Raw genomic sequence first — 14,577 nt, forward strand, 5'->3', positions numbered from 1 at the left:
TCATCGCTTCGTTCAGCCTTTTAAGAATAAATATGTCAACATGCAGTATGTTATAATGAGCTAAAGGGAAACACAAAAGCAGCTGAAGGTTTGAAAGTATTGAGTTGACATTGTTCATTGTGGTATTGAACCAGAAAAAGGTGGACTTTTCTAATTCCCAGTGTCCTACACCATAAAATCTAAATGCTAGCTCTTCACAAAGGGCATAAGACCTTGCTCAAGACCTTATGGCTTGGCTCAAGGCTTTGAACATGAAAAACCTGGCTGAGGCACACTGTTCTTAGATTATTGAAACTTTGGGGTCACAGTCTGCCGTTAATATGTGAAGCTTGCTTTGATTTTTATGATCAGAGGGGATATATTCATTTATACTCCTTTGACTGTCTTAGAAATGGCATCAGAATTGCCAAGAGAATTAGGTCAGACTTCTTTGGGAAAACTCAGTGTCCATAATAAGAATGACAAGAGACAGAATACTCTCTAGTGAATCCTATTCAATGTAAATTGAGAGGAACTACATGCTGGAATGATACACAATATTGTGTCTGAACTCGACAACATCAAATTATAAAACAAAGTTTTATAACGAACACTTCTCTTAGTGTTCACCTTTGATGTGCCTCATTGATGACAAAGGGAGTTCAACACAAGGACAATTTAGATGCCATCCAGACACCAGGGATGTCTGGATGCAAACTAACAGCTTTTGCAATTGGCAATTTTCTGCAGAGACTTGTAAGAGAGTCTGTGTTTCCTTCAGTAAACATGTTTTGGCATCTGAAGCATTCAGATTTCCCTGGGTTTCAGTTGTGAGCACCACCAGTTCAGAAGTTCCACCAAACCGACCCATGAGGGGTCTGCAGAGCCCTAGAAGCTCTGAAACACTGTAGTAAATTTCTTATAGGAAAGTCCTGAACAGAGAACTGCTCAACATTAGGAAGCCTCTTCTCACAGAGGGATCCTGTGCTGGACACTCAGGTCATTCCAAAGGGGATCTCACATGCCCTGTCCTAGCTGCAGTTCCCAAAGAGCAAGGCAAGGAAGTCAGCAAGGAGGAAGGCAAGAAGGGTGTGCAGGGCTTGTCCTGGAGCCCCTTCCAGCTGCAAAACTCAGGTCCTGGCCAAGGAGATGTCCTGCCAAAAGGCCAGTGAAGTCAATGGAGTCACAAGGAGCATTTCTGCCTTAGAGAAGTGGGGGTTTGGGAGAGGGAGAGGTGCTTGCTTTGGGTTGTTGCCTTCTTTATGAATTCCCTTTATTCTGCTGTCTCATTCTTTCTTCTTATCTCTGGAACTCATGTAGCCTAATTCACGGTGCTGCTGCTGATAGAAAAAGGGAAAAGTCTGGAAGGGAAATGGTTCTGTTTGCTTCTGCTCGGATGTTTGTTATTTTCACAGGCTAGTAGTACAGTGGTTGACTGTAAAATACTGAGCAAAAACTTTCCAATTGTTAATTAGCTATCACTAGGAAGACTGGAGTCTGTAATCCAAATGATTATAATTTTTTATATTATTTTTTAAAGAACGAAATGAAAAATCATAGTATTTTATTTGCAATACTTACATTCGTATGGAGTCATTTTCGTCTTCAAATTGAACATAATTTTAAGATAAAATGGCCATTTTGACATTTAGAAAACAATACAAAAAATGAATCTGAAAAGCCAAAAGCCTGGACTTAGAGCAGAACACTGATTTTCTTCAATTCACAGCTAAGAACTCCAATTTCTTTATGATAGTGAAATTGTCATGAACAATATTTGCGTTGTTTTATTCTACAATATTTCAGCCTGAAATAACTTCAGTTTTTTATTAACTGCAAGACTGAGTCCTATTCATCAGTTAGGCAGGTGTATTGCCTGATAATGCAATAAGCTTTCCTGGATGTATGAGTTGTTTTATTTCTTTTATACCAGCAATCAGCCATTTCTTTTATACCAAGAGCATAATAAAAACAAAAGGCTTATTTCTTTCTTACTGGTAGGAGAGTTATAAATTATCATCCATCAGCAATAACTGTTGCCATTTAATAAAAAAAAATAAACCTTTCCTAAATCTCTCATGGAACATAATAGATAAGAATAAACAATGATATTAAAGTTGGTGCCAAAATGAAGGATTGCTGCAAGTGAGGATGTGCAGTGAAGTTTGTGTAGATAACACAGTCTGGCAACCAAAGGGAACTAATTCAGTTGTAATAAAACAGATAATCCAAACTTTTCTGAAATCTAAATAATCATAAGTTGTAATAATCCTAACTTGTTGTTCAAGTATTTCAAAGACAAAAAATCAGTCAGAAACAGAAACTAATCTAAAAACCTGTTCTAAATATTTCACCTGCAAAGTACCTATAAACTGTACACCTGAGGATCTCCAAAGTTCCTTTTTCAGTCCTGTCCTGCTTAGCTCAGACCATCAGACCAAAGTTGATGTTTTTTCTAGAACTAAATGTCAGCTTTAAAAAATCAACATGGAGATTGGTACTTCAGAAAGTGTGGAGATCTTTTAGCTGCAGCCAGATATGCACCATATTTTTAAAATTTCATTCCAGATGAAAAGTTAGTGCCTTGGGTAGCTGAAAAACATCAACAAGTCTGAAAAGCCAGGTTTTCAAAGACAGTGGGCAAGCAGTATTGGATGTGAACATCTCTGCAAGACACAGCTTGCATTTAGATGGAGTGACCACATGCTTCATCAAGAAAACCTGCACAGTCTTTAGGAATAAGCAGAAGAACAGAACAACAGTGAAAGGAGTTAACCAAAATCACTGTTTCTCCTCTTGGCTCCAGTCAGGTTGCCCCATTCAATGCTCTACCCTGGCACAGAAAACCCTCAGCTTCTCTCAGCTAAAGCACTTTTGTGCATTATTTAACCACTTTCAAACTTTAACAGAATCCAAATAACAAGCACCATATTTTTGTCATATTTGTTTGCAATGCATGGTGAGTCTATAAATATCTCCCATTCTCTCATCTCTCTTTTTCTCTGCTCACACAACACAGTGCACAGTGTGTATTTCTGTGGAGGGCACTTCTTGCATTGCAGCTGCAGAGCCCTTTCCCAGGTGCTCACTCTGTGCCTCACACTCAGAGGCTGCAGCAGGACAGAGTGATCAGCAGCTTAACAAATCAGAAATATCAGTGTATGAACTGGAGCTCATTTTCCTGGAAAAAACTGATTTGTGGATAGACTTACTGTATTCCCTCCTGACATCCTGAGAAGGTGATCAGTCATCCTCCATCTTTCACCCGGGTAAAAATTCTCTTTTACATTTGCTCAATGGCTATTTGGTGATGGGATCATCATTGATGTCCTTCAGGAGAAGGGAAGACACTTCCCCAGTTGAAGCAGGGTGGAGAGGGAAGCACAACCCATGGGAAGCTCCTTCACCTTGGGATGGAGGAAGCAGAGTGCAGAATGAGACAGTGCTGAGGAGCACTCACCAGCTGAATGCTGCCTGCCCCAGAAACCTCATCCAGGTGTGCAACTGCAAGCTGATGTTGAAAGGACAGTACCCACAGCTTCCTATAAACCCTGAAGTTCAATACTGGCTTCTTTAAATATAGATATGTTAACTACAAGGAAGATAAATTATGACGTAGCAATAAAATTCATAGGGTTGTCTTTTTTTTTTCTTGCTTAAAGTTTGAAAATGGAAAATATCTTTCCATTATCTCTTTCCTTGATATATAACCTTTATAAATCACTGGCACTCTATTAGTCTACACTGAGAAACCAATAGATATGAGCAAATAATGATGTGATTTCCTTCCTTTTTATTTCCACACACACCTGACCAACTCGAGGCTAAGGAGGATGCAGTTAAGGGACTCCACAGAGTAGAGAATAAAGACACATGGGCCAGAGGGGATGTCAGAGAGGATACCCAGGACATTCAACAGCAGGGCAGCAGGCTCACAGGGAGTGGATTGATATCCACTCATTCCCAGGCACCAGGCAGGATGGAGCATTAGAACAAGCCATCTGTGAGAAAGGGTTGCATGAAAAAAATTTTATAGGCAAGAGAAATGATATGGATTAGTTTTAAATTTTGGGAAGTCACATCTCACTTCACTGGCAAAAGTTCTCTTACTGACAGTTGTCTCTTCCAGCCATCCTGAAATAATATTTTTCTCTCATTCCTTCCCTCTTTCATGTTCTCCTTCCCTACTCCAGTCTCTGGCAGCCCAAGCACACATCAGCTCTCTCCTTTTCCCCTTTAGGACTCATCCTAAAAGGGAATTTATGCTGGAGGCTCATTCCTGAGATTTCATCAGAACCTGGGGAAAGCCCAGGGTCCCATATGAGCACCTCCAAATTCTTTGACATGGATGGCCAAAGAAAATCTTTTAGGGAAAAATACCCTTACTGCAAATATATTTTAAGGACCAGGTACATTTTATCTCTGCAAAAAGGGTCAAAACTTCTTTCCTAAGGGGGCTTTCAAGAAACAGTGTAATGAAAAAAAGAATCAACTGGTATTAAGAAAAGGGGAAATTGATTGCAAACATTTGTAGAACAATGAATTCAGCAAGACACCAAGAGTAGCAATATAGGCTTTAGCATTTGGGCATGAAAAGTCATCCTTCATGAACACATTCATTGCAAATCCTATGAAAATCATGACTTTTTTACTGGAGATGGAGAAGGGAGAGAATTTGTTAAATAGCCTCTGAAAACGATGCTGTACACTTCAAACATTAACAACATAAAATTTCCTTCATATAAACTGCAGCAATTCCTCTGTGTTTTAATAGCTTAACAAATATACTTAGGAATTTTACAATAAAGAGGAAGCGATAAGGCAATTATTTACTACCCACAAAAAGCTGTGAAACTATTTATTCAATATACCATCTAAATTACACATTAGGTTAACAGGTTGTAAATGATAATCAAGCACAAACCTCAAATGATGGCTTTTGCTTCCCAGAGTGATAACATTATTCCCAGCTAGAAGGGAATAAAAATACAAATTATTTTTTCATTGTGACCATGAAAACTTTCCAGTTACAATTCACATGCAGTTCAATATTTTATGCACAAGTGAAGGAAGCAAGCAACATTTACATGACAGAGTTATCAGTCTTTTTTTATATTGCAGCTGTTTGGAAAGCCACAGGGCAAAGGCAGTTATATATGAGATAAGCTCAGTCTGTAGAACAAATTAATGCTGGATTGTGCATTAAATGCCCTGTCTTTGGACAGCTAATTAGCTTTGTGCTGCTCAATTAAGCTTTGAAAGGACATGTTGTGTTTCTTGATGGAAGAGCAAACATTTCCAGACTATTTCACATTCTCAGTACTTTCTGTTTCTATGAGTGAGAAGTCCAAGAAGAAAAAGAAAAATCCAGCAGCCTTACCAAAAGGTATCAAAGTCTAAACTACAAAGTAGGCAACAAAGTTATTTTATATAGTCCAAAAAACTTTTGATTTTATGTCAAATAGCTTAAAAATGTAAGCTAGTTTGGGATAGGAAAGAAGTATAAATCCATGTCTTCAATGCCTCTTAAACTAGAAAAGTAACAAGACCTCTCCAAGGAGAGGATAGAAACCCTGTATAAGAACTTCCAATGGTTTGCTAATATTGCCTCTTTATTGAGTCAGTCCAACATTTTCCACTTTTTTTCTTCCTGGCTAGTATCCTAAGCATGAGCATTGAGCAAGAAACACTCAACTGTCTTTGGCTTCCTCAGTCAACAGGATGAAAGAGACATTAAAGTTTTAAGTCTGATGTTTCTCTTGTTATCCAAACCCTTTGACACTTAAGCAGTGAGGAAAAACCTTCCAAGACCAGGTTTCTCACAAGAACTTCAATACTTGATTTTTCTTTTTCCTGCTGGTAGTAACTACACAGCTGCCTTCTCTTTTTTCTGCTTGCCAGGCTTAGAGTAGGAAAGCCTGGTTAAATTTCCAGGGAGAGGGGGTAAAACTAAAGGAGATTCCTGGAAAGGAGTGATGGTTTTCAAACCTAAGCCCATGGTGCTTCAGGCTACATTGAGCTCTAGCAGTGGGATCTCTTGTAGGGTGAGCAATCAAATTCTCTTTCCCAGTCAAATTTCTATTGCTCTGAACATTAATCTACTGTTGAGCTGCAAATGGCACATGCAGAGTATTTATTCAGTGTCAGCCAATAACAAACAAAAGGAAAAAACCTCTCATCAAATGCTGCCTTCGGCATTGTGAACTTCAAGGATCAGTTTCTTATCAGATTTCTGTACTGGGGTATTTTCTTCTGCCTGAATCTTAAAGATAAGAGCATTTACTAAGCACTCTGGATTGTGAAGTAAGCACACATCAGAAATTTCTGTCATAGATCACTGATGATCACACTAACAAGGAGGGTAAAAAATCTGAGAAAATTCTGAAGCTATGAAAAGGTTTTCATCTTCAGTTGCTAGCATTATTTATTGTACTTTTCCAAGAGAATTCTGACTTTCAGAAACTGTACTTCAGAAGCAGATGTGGAAATCCACCCCAAGGAAGGACTGTCATCTACCAAACTGCAGGAGTAAGTACACATTTTGCATGATAATATGTTTGTATATATATATATATATATATATATATATATAGACACACATGTATAAGTATTAAGTATTATATATAGTGTTAAAGTGGGCCCATACAAACCTGCATGTTATTCAGGCACCTCAGAAAGGTTCCCTTGTCAGACACAGATGGAACAGCTGTGCATCAAGAATCTTTTTTCTATAGCTTTATTTTTAGAGATTTTTACCTCTAAAGCCCCAATTTAGCATACAATGCTATACAAGTATATAAATACATGTATTCTGCACATAAAAATATGACATGTACACTCATCTGTAAGACCATTATAGAGAAACCATTTTAAATATGAGCACATTTTGTGCTTTATTTTTTTGCTTCAATCTGTTTTCTCTGGAGAAAACATCCAGTGTTCCTGCTCTTGCAACTCCTGTTTGGGAATGAAAGAAAAATTCCTCAGGGTTAAGCAAGAAAGTCTTTGAAATCAGAAGTTAAATCCACAGGTAGCAATACTGAGAAAGCTGTACTTTTTATGAGCTCAAATGAAAACTCATCTAGCAGCCACAAGGAAACATTAACACTAATTTAGAAATCATTCTCAAAGTGATGTTTAGAATTTGTTGCATGGCAGTTCAATCTCTTACAGATATTCCAGTAGACACAACCTTTAAAATTTAAGCAGAATGTGCCTATAAGGGCTTCATTATGGCATTCCTCAAATGTTAACATGAATTAGCTCTTGTTGCTTCTCTTGGAGGAGGAAAACAAAATGGCAGCAGGTGCAGCTGGAAGGCACAACTTCCCACAAGGATGGAAAACTTCAGTGTTGAAACAGAACTAAGAAGCCTGTTTTCTACCCAGAGAAATCAGCCTGAGTGCTGAAGCATTGCCTGGCACTGAAACAGCTCTCCCATAAATATATTAATACTTCCCCAAAACCATATTTTCAATTTAGAAACCTGAAATATTTTTCATGTGTCAGTAGCAAAACCAATCACTTCTTTATTTAAATATCAAAAAGAGAGAAAACCCAACATTTTTAATCACTGTTCTTCTATGAGCTGCACCTCTGTGACAAAGGTTCAGCATCCTCAAAGCCAGACAGAATGTTTAGGTTTGCAGTTATGCCTGCTTGCTCAGTGTTTAAAATGTTCAAAGCACACAAGTGGTCTTGAAAATCTTAACAGTTATAGCTACTAAGAAAATGTTTTCAATTGGTTATGCTCAATCCCACCTTTTTTCTTTTAGTTTTATTTCTTCCTGTTTGCTCCCTCAACATTCATACCACCACTTTTAATTAAGCAGACTGCAAACTCTGAACACACTTGGGATCTGCCAGGCCTCATACGCCTGTATATAACACAGAAGTGCTTCTTCTAGAAAGGTCTCAGAGAAACAGCATTGGTCTGAGCTGTATTTAATGTTCTCAAAGTGAATCTGATGCTCTGTTGAGAATGAAGAATTAGCTAGAGCCCACCATGAAAGGAAGAGAGCCTGCTTTGTTCTGAGTCCAAGAAAACCAGCAGCCCTGCTTCCTAGATTGTACATGAATCCTGCCCCACTTTGTTTTTCAAAACCTTTAATATCATAGGTTTAAACCAGGGAGAGTTCAAAATGCACCAGAATAGATCTGCTGATTAAATAAATTATTAAATATTGTGCTGCATTACTCCTGCAAATTCTGCAGTGCCAGCTCCCAAACTAACCCTCTGAAGCCAGCACAGAGGGGAACAGTAGCTCATTGAGGCATTGGTTTCTAAGGCTGCAGAAACCAAAAAAGGAAACTAACATGCCCAGAAAGGAAAAGCAGGTGGAAGAATCAAACAGAGCAGGCGCAATAACTAAACCCAACAATGTGTTTTGGGAGAAACAGGAAACAAACCTTTTATGTAACAGGAGCGACAATAGGGGGTGAAATTCTTCTTGCAGAAGTGTTGGCCAGCCTGGCTGAGGGGCAGCCCTGGGGCAGCAGAGCCTTCCCTGCACCCTGCAGGCTGCAGCAGGGTCTCAGTGATTCCTGTGAGTGAGCCTGGACCTGCAGTGGTTCTGCAGCTGAGCTGAGAGCAGAACTGCTGCTCTCCTTTGCTGCTCTCCGTTCCTCCCTCCCAGCAAAGCCCCCTTGGAACTCAGAAACCTCCCTCGATGGGAAACTCAGGGTAAGCTCTGAAAGACATTTCCACCTTAGCAGCCTGTGAGCAAAGATTGATGTCAGCAGAACCCCAGATAAAAGCTTGACTGTGTCGAATGCCAGAAATATTCCTTATTTCCCCTTTCAGTATGAAAAATTATTTTATCTTGACTTTTCAGAAATACAGCATGATTGCTCTTTCAATTAACTTAGTGCTCTGTTTTCCATTAGTACAGTACAGAATAACTGTAACCCATCGTACTGTCCCAGGGCTTTTTTCAAAGATGCTGATTTACAGCTGAAAAGTGATTTTGTGTTCCTTGCCAGTTATAAAATTTCTAAGGTAAAGCCAGGAAGCAGACATGTTAGCACTCATTTCATCTCCAGCTACTTCTATTTCCCCATGAAGGCTGCAGCAGGCAGTTCAACATAAAAGAAAGTTATTAAAAATTCCACACCCTTGAAGCAATCTTCATAAAACTGATAAAAAATTCAATTTTCAAATTGCTTAATACAGCCTTCTCTTGACTAACACAGTTATCCTAACTTAAGGACCTTTTAAACTAATGACCTGGAAGGAATAGAGAATATTTCATTTGAATCTGTGCAAAATTTGAAGAAATGCTCTGTACTCTGATTTTTTGCATCTCCTAGTACCATTAGTAGTCCCTGAGCATCCTTCTCTGCCATGGAAACTTACAGGAAAGAACGGGGTGATTCATAATGCAACACAAGTGATTAAGTACATTTCAACACAGAAATATTAATAAGTTGCTGGTCATATATTTAAAACAAAGTCATGAATACATAATGTCTTACAAGTTCCATTCAGATATTACAGTAGCTGAAATAATGAAAGTTTACTTAACTAAACCACCTAGGAGCAGAACATATAATAAATTAATTTTGGACTTTGTTTTTGAATTGAAGTTACGATAATTTATATCTCATAGATCTTTTCAAACACAACACTTGAATAAAAAAAATTTAAAACAACTTTAGTGGCATGAATCTACATTAAGAACTTGATTCCTAAATTTGTCTAGCTTAGTGAATACCAGTTATACCACTAAGAAGATTTCTTGAAAATTTCTAAAAAGCTTCCCTACACAAGACAATACACATAAATCAGTCTGCAGTAAGCCTAAGAATCAAACAGAGGTTAAACATTTGTTTCTGTCAGCCCCCTTAGAGGAAGAGGCCCAGATTTCTAAAGCTTTGTGCAGAGCAGCCGCACAGAGGTGCAGAGATCTGTCCTGCCAGGGGCTGGGTGATGGCACAGACCCGAGTGGCACCTGCAGCTCCTGCTCCCATTCCTGGCTGATTCCTGCTACAGCAAACAGGAGTGCAGGCCCCCAGCTAAACCAGCACCTCATCAGCTGCTGGTGTATTCCCCAGTCTTCACTGGCCCACAGAGTCAATACAATAATTCCCTCAAGCCAGATTTCCCTCAGCAGAGAAACCCCAGCTCTGGTGATGGTGCTCGGACAGGCATGAGTGGCAATCCATGCTCCCAACCTGCAGCTTAATGGGATGGTTTCACATCCCCCAGCTTTCCTGACACTCAGATCCTGCTGTAGCACTTGCTGACAGAGATAAAATTCCTGCACCCTGACAGGGGGATGGCCTGTTTTGCGAGGAAGCATGAGCAGTTTAAGACAGACATGAGAGAAGGTAATATTCTGCAGCAGAGTGCTCCCACAGTTCCCATCAAAGCCTCTGCGCCTCTCACAGGGCTGAATCCTTCTTCTACACACCATGACTATTCCTTTTGAACTTCTGCTGGGGTTTTAGTTCTGATTTGAGAACAAGATTGTGTATTGATTAGCAAGAGAAAGAGAAAAATCTGGCTTTGAAACTGTTCTTTTGAAGATATTTTCTTCCAGCTTCATGCAAATATCCAGTGAATTTGGGAAATATTTGCAATGGCATTCAGGTAGCAGGATAAAATCTTGACATATATGGAAGTTTCTGATCTGATTATACTGCAGAGATTTGGATGAGTGGGTATCCACTTGGATGAGGGAGTACCCACTTGGACTCATATGCTATCTCCAAGAGGTACTTTTTAAAGCCAATTATCTGATCAAAATTAATTTGTATTTAAACAACTGCAGAAATTAGTTTCTTTCAAGTACTCGCTTTTATAAATTGCAGATGCAACTTCATTATCTGATGAAGTACAGTGCACGTTGTCAAATTCAGGAAGTGGCACACTCACTCAGTAACTGAGCACATATCTGTGAACAGCATCCATGACTTCTTCAATTTTAATGTGCACCATAGAGACATAGGCTTATATTTGGAGAACTTTAGAGATTTCTGAAGATGGATGCTTTGATTAGTTGGGCTTAAGAGCACTGTATGTTACAACCAAGCCTCTGCCACACCTGGGAAAAAAGATCCAGCAACTCAGACACAGTAACACCACTTCAGAGCATGGTCTTAGTACAGACACACAAATGAGAGGAAGAAGCCTTAACCCCACTTGACAGAGAACTTAATCCTGAGCAAGGAGACAAATCTTCCCCAGAGCAGGGAACTGAGCCAGCTCCTTGTGAAGCCCCATCCAAGGCTCAGCAGTGACACTGTCCTGGCTCCAAGTGCCCCTTGGTGTCACAGAGATGTCACTTTGGAGTCCCTTGCTGTTGACCTCTGCCTGCTGCCTGTGAAGTCAATGGCAAAGCTTCTACTGGAGGCAATGTGAGCACAGGCAGCTGAGGGCAAGAGGCTTTTAAGTCATTCCCCATAATATGCACAGTGAGAAAGAGACTTTACTTGCACTGTTGGTTTGAACAAAGCATTATCATGCTTTGAGCACACCTATTTTCTGGTGAGCTACAGTGGTTGTTAGAGCATAAGCACAATCTGCCATCACATAATAAAGTCAACACATTACACTTTAATTGGATGGAGTCATTTACTCTGTAGTAACAGGGACTGAGAAGCAAAACACAGCTCCTCATTTTCTTAAATCTATAACCAGCTGCTTTCACTGCAGGAATAAAGGGTATGTGCCTCACTCACCTCTTATTCATCTTTGTGTTTTGCCAGGTAATTTAAGAAACATTTACAAAAAAACCCACTGTTTTCAGAGATTGAGTCATTCAGTAATGCAGCTGCTTGCAGGGGAGTCAATCTGCACAGGAGTGCAGGAGGAGCTCCAACAACTTTTGCAAAGCTACAAAATCCCTGGATAGAAAAGCAACAGCCCAAAAAATAAAAGAACTTTTCCAGAACAAATGTCTCAGTGATGCAAAATACAGCTTAATTTATTGCACTGATAGAGACAAAGACTCTAAAATGTTTTGAGAAAGAGAAAATTGTTTGTAGAAAGAGAAAATTAAGTGTATAAGAAATTAATTATTTGCTGCAAGCTTTCTCACAAACTAAATCTCAGTATTTCTTTTGATGTATTTTCTGGATGCATTTCATTCTAAATGAAATTTTATAACCTTTTAACCACATGTTACTAATTCCCACTTGCTGGCTTGATTAGCACTAATCAGATGAAACATTTGACTGGATAAATATTGTAATGGTTTTTCTTCAGTTGCAAACATGCACTGTTGGTGCTATTGTGCCAGCATCAAACATACAACTTCCAAACCTGGAACTGCTGTCCAATTCCATCTCACCAATAAACTATGGATGATTTTAGGAAATAAATTTTAACCATTTACAAACTTGATTTATTTCTAAATTTAATAAGTATTTCCATAAATTCTATGGCATAATTCATCTGAATCTCATAATTATGTTTTTCCCCTCCCAGTGTTTGTGGAAGGGCTTGTTTTCCAGCAACAGTGCAGGCAGTGCAAAAACACAGACTCCAATGTGAGAATATCTATCATTAGATGAGTAGAAATTCAGCATAAACTGCTTCTTGTAAAAAGCTGCCATCGTTTAAAGTTTCATCTTCCTCCATAATTTTATATCTTTATACCTTTTTCTCTTCAAGATGTATTTTGAACACAATTCTATTGTATTATACATCCCTGAGCAATCTGTTCAATTTTTGCATTACCGACTCTTCGTATAGACTGAGTCAATAAAAGCTTTTAGTCTGTTTACTCCTATCTGCTTCAAAACAAATACACCCAAAAGCTTTTTATTTTTTGAGTCAATGTAGTTATAAGAAATATTCTGGGTATTTTTATCTGTATAGTTTATTTTGATAAACATATTTATACAATATTCTTCTACCTTCACTGAGGCAAGTTCTTCTAAATACATATTACTATGTAAGAGAAAGAAAACCCTACAGACAGCTTATATTGCATTCTCTGGGTATGTGGCACAAGACTGTACCTGTAAAAATCATCTTTTAAAAGAAATATCAGGTCCCACAAAGCAAAGATGTTTCTTCGAATTGCACTGGGCCTCTCATCATCGCCATCATCACTGGAGGGGAAAAATGGCACTGAGACACTGTGTGGGGGCTGCTGTACACACGATGTCCATATGTTAAACATGACTGAGACTCATGATACTGAGAATGCAAACCCGGGGAACTTAAGCTCTGATTTTAAAATTGAGAGCATCTTCCCAACAAGTCTAGAACTGACTGCTCCAATAGAACATAAGGACACTTAAGTTTTTTTTCCTACTTTTGCAAGTTACAAAAGAACTGAAATACGCTTAGTATATCATGAAGCATATGTTGGCCCACTTGTAACACATGGAAAATCATTAAAGTGTGCCTTTACAGGGTCAGCAAATACTGTAGTCTAATTTCAAGGTGAAATGTCTCCAACTGACTTGAAATACAGAACAAAAATTAGAATGACAAAGTCATACCTCATTAACTGTCTTGAACAAAAATGAGTTAGTAGTTCAAAGAAAGGGCCTGGAAGTTTGCGACATGCTGTTCCCTCTAAAGTGTTGAAGAAAATCCACCAGAGTTCAGAATTAGCAATTACAATAAACTTATTTAGTTTTCCAAGAGATAGTGGCAAAGCAGTACTGCATTCCAAACTAACAAAATGGTGCAGACAGCTTTGATATCAATTACTGCCTCTGCAGTAATTGAGAAGACTTCTTGTCATTGTGGAAGAGGCTCATGTAATGTCTGAGGGCCAGTTAAAACCCCAACAATGTCAGTGTAGTCACTGCAATCTCTCTTCCCTCTGGTCTGTGGTGACTTTTCAGATTTTCAACATTCCACTTCAATGCCTGAAGTCCTATGGGAGGTATCCAGACCAAACACTGCAGCAGTTTTTACCGTGTTACAAAGTGCTTCTGTAAAACCTGCCTTAGTCTGTGACAAAGTTTCACATGCTTGGGTAAAGGCACGCAAGAAATGGGGGAACATATTCCTCCAATTTCCCATTCTGAGGAACCTCCTCTATTACCAGGACCACAATCAAAAATATTTCTTTTAACAGAAAGTCCATGTCCCAAACACCTGAGTAAGCCCTGGGTCCAAACTGTGTCTCTAAATGCAAATAAGAGAAATGAGGTAATGATAGTTCATAATTATGAACAAAATATCTTTGGGTGTATAACTGTGCAATCTGACAAAAACTTGTTCTTTAATACTAGCTCTGTCATTTACTAGAGAGAATTCTTTTCTGGAAAAAGTTATTCAGTATTTTCTTATTTAAATTCCTGTATGATTGTTGACAGAGCTTTCATGGACATTTACCTGCAATTACTCAGTTTCTGTAAGAGGCAGGTCAAGAGAAAAGATGGGGTTTTGCACCTCTGCTGTTGGTAGAGTGGACACAAGGAAGTAGGGACGCCAAAACTTGTTCTCTACCCATCCCCATCGCCTCCTGCATGGGTGGTGCAGGAACTTGCTCATCCCACTGTGCCTTCCTGCTTGTAGCACACAATGTGAGAGGAGAAATGTCCCAGCCCAGTGTTGGCTGCCCCTTGTGCCCACCAGAGGCTGGGAGTGCCCAGCAGCTGCCTGGGGCTGAGCAGGCACAGCTACACAGC

This window comes from Melospiza georgiana, chromosome 7 (genome assembly GCF_028018845.1).
Source record: "Melospiza georgiana isolate bMelGeo1 chromosome 7, bMelGeo1.pri, whole genome shotgun sequence".
In the NCBI taxonomy this organism is placed as follows: domain Eukaryota; kingdom Metazoa; phylum Chordata; class Aves; order Passeriformes; family Passerellidae; genus Melospiza; species Melospiza georgiana.